This window comes from Acyrthosiphon pisum, chromosome A3, assembly GCF_005508785.2.
Source record: "Acyrthosiphon pisum isolate AL4f chromosome A3, pea_aphid_22Mar2018_4r6ur, whole genome shotgun sequence".
In the NCBI taxonomy this organism is placed as follows: domain Eukaryota; kingdom Metazoa; phylum Arthropoda; class Insecta; order Hemiptera; family Aphididae; genus Acyrthosiphon; species Acyrthosiphon pisum.
In genome coordinates, this window is record NC_042496.1 from 28075437 (window position 1) to 28082766 (window position 7330).

A 7330-nucleotide genomic window follows, 5' to 3' on the forward strand; every position below is an offset into this window, starting at 1 on the left:
CCCATACATTTTTTTGTTTTATGGTTTTGCTAATGGCTTGCAAATTGTGAAACCAGTCTTGCAAATTGTTGCTAATTGACTGCTAAATGTTGACTTGAAAAAAATTTCAAATTTCAGAATGGGTGGGGTTGGGGACATGTACGTCACATAATACATGTATGAAAGACAGGAAAAATTTGAATAACTTTAGGTACCCTATTTATATACATATACATATATACATTGACTTCACACCAAGTGAATCAGTAGTTTAACAACAGCATAGGTGAATATAATATTGTTATGACGTAAAATATAATATGTGAAACACGGAATGGGTTACAATAATGGGACGATATTATGATCTTTGCTCCGTGAAACGCATATGTAGAACGCGGTTAAATGCAAAACGTTCCAGTGACTTCACTCGTTGGATAATAATCATCAACAAATTTTGCAATTTCGCAATGTCAAGTACCTAGATAAAATAGCCTTGTGAATTTGTGTAGTCTCTGGTAGTCATGCATATACTACTCGTTAAAAACGTACAAATAACTAATCTTATACCGGCATTTTGTTATTATAAATATTATATACAAGGAATAGATAATATAATATGAATAGGTACAGAGGTACTAGTGGATACTACCTATATAATATAATATTATTTTAATATTTTGTAACGAATGAATCTATGCAGGTCCACTCACATCATACCTATAATCTAATAACCTATGTTGTTACTTCATTTTGTTTGGGAAAAAATAATTTTTAAACAAAGTTAATTATTATTTCATAAATAATTTAAGACTATAATATAATAATAATAATATACTTCAAACATGTAATAATATTATAATTATAATACCTTCCTTACTAAACTCATAGATTTTTTTTAAAGAACACCTATTCGCTCAAAACCAGTTCAATATGAAAGCATTCGACGAAAAATCGTATACCTATAGTGCATTGTGCATAACATTCGATTAATGTTTTTCGAAGAAAATGAATTTGAAAATAATCAGGCTTATCGCGTGTACAAAACCAATCATAATTTATGTTCTCTGAATATCAATCGGAAGAAACGGTCAGTAATATTGTAAAAAATACAAACGATTTATCAATTCAAAGATAACCAATAGGCATACAAATATACGACGTATACAACAAAGATATATGTACCTATAGTTATTACTTTTAGAGTATAGTATTTGTGTGAATATACCGTCCAAGACACGTGGGAAACAATATTTTTCATTACATCTAACCGAAGTTAACCTTACGGAAAGGTCTTCTACGAATATAATATCGTCGTAGCAATCACAACATCGGAAAATATTTTAAATAATAATAAATTATAAAAAGGAATATAATATCACGACGTATATAATATCGAATAATCACTAATAACTTACTACATTGCCGATATGGGTTTTATGTACCTATAAAAAAAAAAACTTGCCAACTTATTTATTAGAAATGATTCATGAACACCCCAAGGGTCAACAGTAAGAAATATTCAAATACCTATGATATATACTGACTACCGAGTGACATTAATAATAATATAATTTGAAAACAAATCACGGTCTAATAATAATACAAATATGTCGCGCAGTGAGTTTAATATCATATTATTTACCAGATGTGGTGGTCATTTTTTTTAACGAAATACGTCATATTAATAGTTTTACACAGAAGAAAACAAAACCAACACATAATTTGTACAACTCGGGATCGAGGTATCGAACCACTCGGAACAGACGTGTATCGTAGTACACACAAAGTTATTAAGAATCCAAAAATTAAAGCAATTACATTACACTTGAGATAAACACTGAACGCAGTTAGTAGAAAGTGGTTCCAATTGCATGTCGACAAACAATAAATTTTAAAACAATAATTATTATACTAATGACTTACACGACTATATAATATTCCAAATCGTTTGCATGCACGTAGCCGCTCGCGCGTTTGATAAAAATACCAGTTCTTAGTGCACAGCAAAATATAATAATTGATAAAATGTTCCTGACGAAATTCTGGTCATTTTTTTAATGTAACGCTTCATCATATATATATATATATATATAATGTAACGCTTCATCATATATATATATATATATATAGGTATATAACTGCTTTAAAAAAAAAAATATGTACATGTACCTACGTTATATAGAACATCATAAACGCAACAAGTAGGTAGAACCTTCCTGAATATGCCTAACATACCTATATATATTTTGAATATTGAACGTTAAATATTGTATGAATCTCCGCTGCATGATTCTATCGAGGAAGGTATATAGTTTTTCATTTTTAATTTATGTAAAACGATAATGGAAATCAGACAGCTGTATGGCAGCAGGGAAATTGATGGATGGATGAATGCGGTGAAATAAAACAAAAGGGATTTTTTTATGTCAACTCGATGTATAGGTAAATACATACGCCTTGAAGCTAAATTACTGGCCGTACAAAAGTGCAGCTGTATTTACCTATATAGTATATAATAATCATTAATGTAATTTAGACAGATCACGATATAAATATTAAATAATAATTGTATTTTTTTTTAGTCTAACCGATATCTTCTTCGATGTTCTATAGACCCGAGACCGCACTCACTATATTGAGCCTCCGAGGCAAATGTCGGTATGGGTACACAGGTAGTCCACATGCCTTATAAATTATACTATTATTGTGTTTTACATACATTCGATATACCCACAAAAGTTAATAAAATTATTGTTTAGTACATTGCACATAATAACCATATAGGTACAACACCAAGTACCAACCGAACATTTTGAATAAAATTACGTTTATTGAGTACATACATGATAAATAGGTACATTAGGATTAAAGTGTGTACTTTCAAATGTCGCAGTTTATAAACAAAACTACCTACGTAGAATCTACGTCATAGATTGCAGCTATAATAATATTTTAGTTTACAAGGTGGTGTACAAAAATCATTTTGATACAGGAGTTTAGAATAAGTTTATTTAAAAAAAAATTAAAATACGGTAAATAAAAAACCACGTTTAGTGTAGTTACTGTGAAACTAAATGTTTATATCAAGGAAAGACATATTTTTGTTTATTACGAAACACGTATGCTTAAATTCAAAATGTGATGTTTTGATGTTTATCATAATACGTTGTATATTATTAACAACTATTAAAACCTTTAATACAGATTAACTATGAAAATAGTTAATGACTCCTCAGTCCTCACTCCTGGTATTTTTTACTCACCAAACTATAAATCAGAATTATACCATTGATGATTATAATTTATATCATGTTCAAAGAATTTCTGAGGTTTTACATAAATTAAATTGTTTATAATAATATAACATGTAACTATATCAAACAAATACATTTTCATTATAATAACAGTGAAAAGGTGTATAGATTATCTTAAACATTTTCTGATTTAGCATAATGACAAAAATAGGACAAAATAAATAATATGATATTAGGTTTGTATAAAGAAGATATTTAAACTAAGTACCAAGGATAATGATCATTTTTATGAGGTATTTATGCTGGTATTTAAAAAATATATTACTGGATAGTTATATGATATTGATATAATTTTTGAAAATAAATAACCCAAGCCCTATAAATATAATACAGCTAAGATGGGTAACATATTATTATAATATTATGCTATTGGTTTATAATTACTGTTGAGTTGGCTATAGGTATAAGATAAGTGAGATTTTTTACAACGTTCAATCAGAAACAAGACAAGGTTACAGAAGTTACCAGTTTTAATCTAACAAAATGAGTAAATAATAATATCTTAAGATAAAAGTATTTAAAAAATATTTAATGTTAAGTATTATAATTTATAATATACCTCTAATATTAAGTTGTCTATGATTCAAAAAATAAATTAAACAATGTTATTTTGTACGAAGTAGCTAATAGCTATACATTTTTTATGTAAATGACAAATATTTTATGATATATCTTATAAAAATTTAGGCAAGCAATTAAAAACTATACCTACATCATTTTTATTTAATTTAAAAAAATAATCGTTTAATAAATTACTGATAGGTTTCAACTGGCTTAAGTCTTCTTAAAGATGTATCAATATCTATGCCTAATCTATTATTTGGACTTAGGAACTCGTGTTATAATAGTTTAATGTTTAATTTATATTAATATGTAGGAGAAACTTTGGGTATAAAAGCATTTGGATTATAAATATGAAGCTTTGAATTAAATAAACATTATACGTTATAATATAATGTTAACAAATTAAGTTTTAATAGACATTTTTTAAATAATAAAGTAGTACCTACTTTCACTAAAGAGATAACACACAATGTTTCTGCAAATGAACTCATTTAGGTTTAAATAATGATAATAATAATAATTTTAAATGTCATGTAATTATCTTCAACCAGCAAGAAATGAAATATTTCAGACAAAACATGAACATTTAAAAAGTGCAGTGAAGAAAAAAAGATTGAATGAATAACACCGAAAATGTATGCTGATAATTTACATAATTTTTTCGAATGTACGAATAATGTTTGAAAATATTAGATTAAGCTATGACATGTCAACACTCAAAAGGAATTAGTTTACAGATTATTTGGAATTCATTTTTAAGGTTTTCTACACTTTAGTATACTTGCATAATATAACCTCGTGATCTGAATAGCGATAAACTATGAAATGTCTATTGCAATATTATCATTAATAATGTATATTATTTATTGTTTTATTATTCTAATGTTTATTACGAAGCAAAGAAAAAAAAGAAATAACTAACAAGACGAATGAGCTAGAAAAAATGAAATAATTACCTACTACCTACCAAAAAATATCCGAAAACTAAGCATTGAATGAAATTATACAATAAACTATTAGATATTTTCAGTTCTTATGTTTAATACTATATACTTGTCATCGACAAAGGTATTGATTTATGAAAATAATAAATACATTCATCATTGATTTACTCCCCACATACAATATTAAATTATTTATTATTGATGTGTATTATTTTATTATTTGTATTACATGTAAACATGAATATAATATGATACATTAAATAGAAGTCATCAAATATTATATATTCGTATATGCGAGGTGCTTACTAAATACCTCTTAATATAATAATGACAGATGACCATGATAGAAATGTAACTAATAGTGAGCTACGCGAGGGTAAAATCAGAAGAAAATAAAAAGTAAATAAAAATTATATATTAAACACTTACCTAAATATTCACGATTATAATCGCTATATAATTATTTTATGCTCTTCGTTTTGAATTCTTCAATTTATCATCCGAAAGCAATTGGTTTTGCCAGGCTGTCGAACGTGAAAACATTCCGATAACGTCAATGATATTCGTACTAAAAAAATACATACATATTATTATACACTTGTATTAATTACTATGAAAAAGGTAGATACTATTGCTTACAACGTAATATTTACAAACGTAATTATGTTGATTTCAAGTATTTATATTCGTGTACATAAAATACTTATATACTAATCAAATAATTATTTAAGTGACAATTATTTTTACACACAAATCGTTAAATACTGTATGCCATTATTATAGGAAATCATTAATTTATTTTCCCTAATGTTAATCGGTAATAATTAATGTTTACGCTATAAACAACTACAGTCAACAGTTATATTTAAGTATAAAAAATCTCTAGAAATATCGAAGAAATGATTCGGTGATAAGTAATATTACATACAGGTAGTCCATTCATCAAAATATATAAGTATTAAGTAGTTCAAATTATTTTAATCTTTGTTTTACCATGTACTAAGTAGGTATCACCTACTTATTTATTGGCGGATTTTGTTATCTTTTTAACAAAATGATTTGTTTATCTCTCTTTATCATTATAAGTTATAACAACTGCTGTATAGTAATCCACGTGTTATTTCAATATTAACACAGTAGTAATACAAATTATTTTAATAAATATAACCAAGTTGAGTTTTGGAAAGCATGAATCCACATTTGTGTGGTGATTACAAAAATTTAAAAACCGATAAAAAAAAAATTATATAAATAGGTGTTTTAAATGTTTTCGTACAAACGTTGAGTAATAAATACTAATGTAATACCTATTCATTAATATTTTTTTCCCATTAAAATAATTTATTTTTTTAATTAAAATTATTTTATTATGCTTATTAGTTATACTATACTAATTTTATAAATACAAAATATGTAACGTAAATGTACGTCTTGTAAATAATAAAATAATATGCACTTTTTAATTTATATTAATTTTACTATAGTGTGTATTGCAGTACGTTTATACCGTATACATATTTATGTTTAAAAACATCGTTATATGTATATAAAACAGCAAAAAAGTTTTCGATCAAATTCAATTCAATTAATATTGCTTATAAGTTATAACTTATAAGATAAAACTTCATTAATACCACGTGGTTGAATATAGTACAGTAACACTGCAGTATAATAATATTGTTTCCGGCGGTACATAACTGTTGGAGCACAAATAATTAATACTTCGATGAAAACATTTATAATACCTACTACGATCAGGCAATATAATCTATAATAAATCATATACCAATAGTAAAATTACCACAGCATCCGTGCGACGGTTTGATTCTCGTCTGACAGAGATAATCTTTTTACACTCCGACCAAGGATGATCGTATATAAACAGTGAATATTATTTATATAATTGATTTTTTTTTCAATTAACACGCTTACCAATAGGTTAGGTATTAACAAAGTAAACATGAATCTGTACATATGTTTAATGCTTAGACGTACCACGCGTACCTATCATATTTTTAAAATGTGAATACGCATTTTATTTTTAAAATTTTCCAGTAGGTTTCAAAAGCGCCGTGAAAAACAAAAGAAAAATTAAGGAAAAACGGGAATTTTTACGCAAAATCTGTTTTCGAGAAAATCGATTTTGGTTTTCAGTGTAACTCTAAAAAAAATGACCGTAGATACTTGAAATTTTGACTGAATGTTTATGTCAACATTTTCTATACACCATGCCTTTTTTAAAATATTTTAACTTATTTTGAGCTGTTTAGGAACATTTTCAGTTTCCAATTTTTTTAGTTTTTTATTCTATAAATATCAATAAAACTTTATTTGTTGGGTACAAAAGCTTGAAAATTTAACAGAAGGTTCCTAATATATTGTTTCAAAGACGGATGAAAAATATTAAAAATCCATAGTCACAATTATTTTTTATAAGCATTTAAAGTTCAAATATTGACAAAATACGTAAAAATGACGAAAATTTCACAAGATTATTTTGAGTTAGAAATTCATTAAAAATTTTCTTTT

At 26.1% G+C, this 7330-nt stretch overlaps 1 protein-coding gene across 1 annotated transcript in view; it reads right to left on the bottom strand.

Moving 5' to 3' along the window:
* Positions 1 to 7330, bottom strand: part of LOC100161548 (rho GTPase-activating protein 7) — a 124958-nt gene that overhangs the window by 100263 nt on the left and 17365 nt on the right. Inside the window, exon 2 of the mRNA XM_003240627.4 lies at positions 5231 to 5369. The gene's annotated coding sequence lies outside the window, so the exon portion shown is untranslated. The remainder of the gene's footprint in view (positions 1 to 5230; positions 5370 to 7330) is intronic.